This window comes from Colobus angolensis, unplaced genomic scaffold (assembly GCF_000951035.1).
Source record: "Colobus angolensis palliatus isolate OR3802 unplaced genomic scaffold, Cang.pa_1.0 Scaffold174, whole genome shotgun sequence".
Classification (NCBI taxonomy): Eukaryota; Metazoa; Chordata; class Mammalia; order Primates; family Cercopithecidae; genus Colobus; species Colobus angolensis.
The window spans coordinates 6,868,350-6,869,137 of NW_012114866.1; positions in this window are offsets into that span (position 1 = coordinate 6,868,350).

Here is a 788-nt window from a genome sequence, read left to right on the forward strand (position 1 = left end):
TCGGTGGTGATATCCCCTTTATCATTTTTTATTGCGTCTATTTGATTCTTCTCTCTTTTCTTTATTAGTCTTGCTAGTGGTCTATCAATTTTGTTGATCGTTTCAAAAAACCAGCTCCTAGATTCATTGATTTTTTGAAGGGTTTTTTGTGTCTCTATCTCCTTCAGTTCTGCTCTGATCTTAGTTATTTCTTGCCTCTTGCCTTCTGCTAGCTTTTGAATGTGTTTGCTCTTGTTTCTCTAGTTCTTTTTAATTGTGATGTTAGGGTGTCAATTTTAGATCTTTCCTGCTTTCTCTTGTGGGCATTTAGTGCTATACATTTTGTCTATACACTGCTTTAAATGTGTCCCAGAGATTCTGGTATGTTGTATCTTTGTTCTCATTGGTTTCAAAGAACATCTTTATTTCTACCTTCGTTTCGTTGTGTACCTTGTAGTCATTCAGGAGCAGGTTGTTCAGTTTCCATGTACTTGAGCAGTTTTGAGTGACTTTCTTAATCCTGAGTTCTAGTTTGATTGCACTGTGGTCTGAGAGACAGTTTGTTATAATTTCTGTTCTTTTACATTTGCTGAAGAATGCTTTACTTCCAACTATGTGGTCAATTTTGGAATAAGTGTGATGTGGTGCTGAGAATGTGTATTCTGTTGATTTGGGGTAGAGAGTTCTGTAGATGTCTGTTAGGTCCACTTGGTACAGAGCTGACTTCAATTCCTGGATATCCTTGTTAACTTTCTGTCTCGTTGATCTGTCTAATGTTGACAGTGGTGTGTTAAAGTCTCCCATTACTA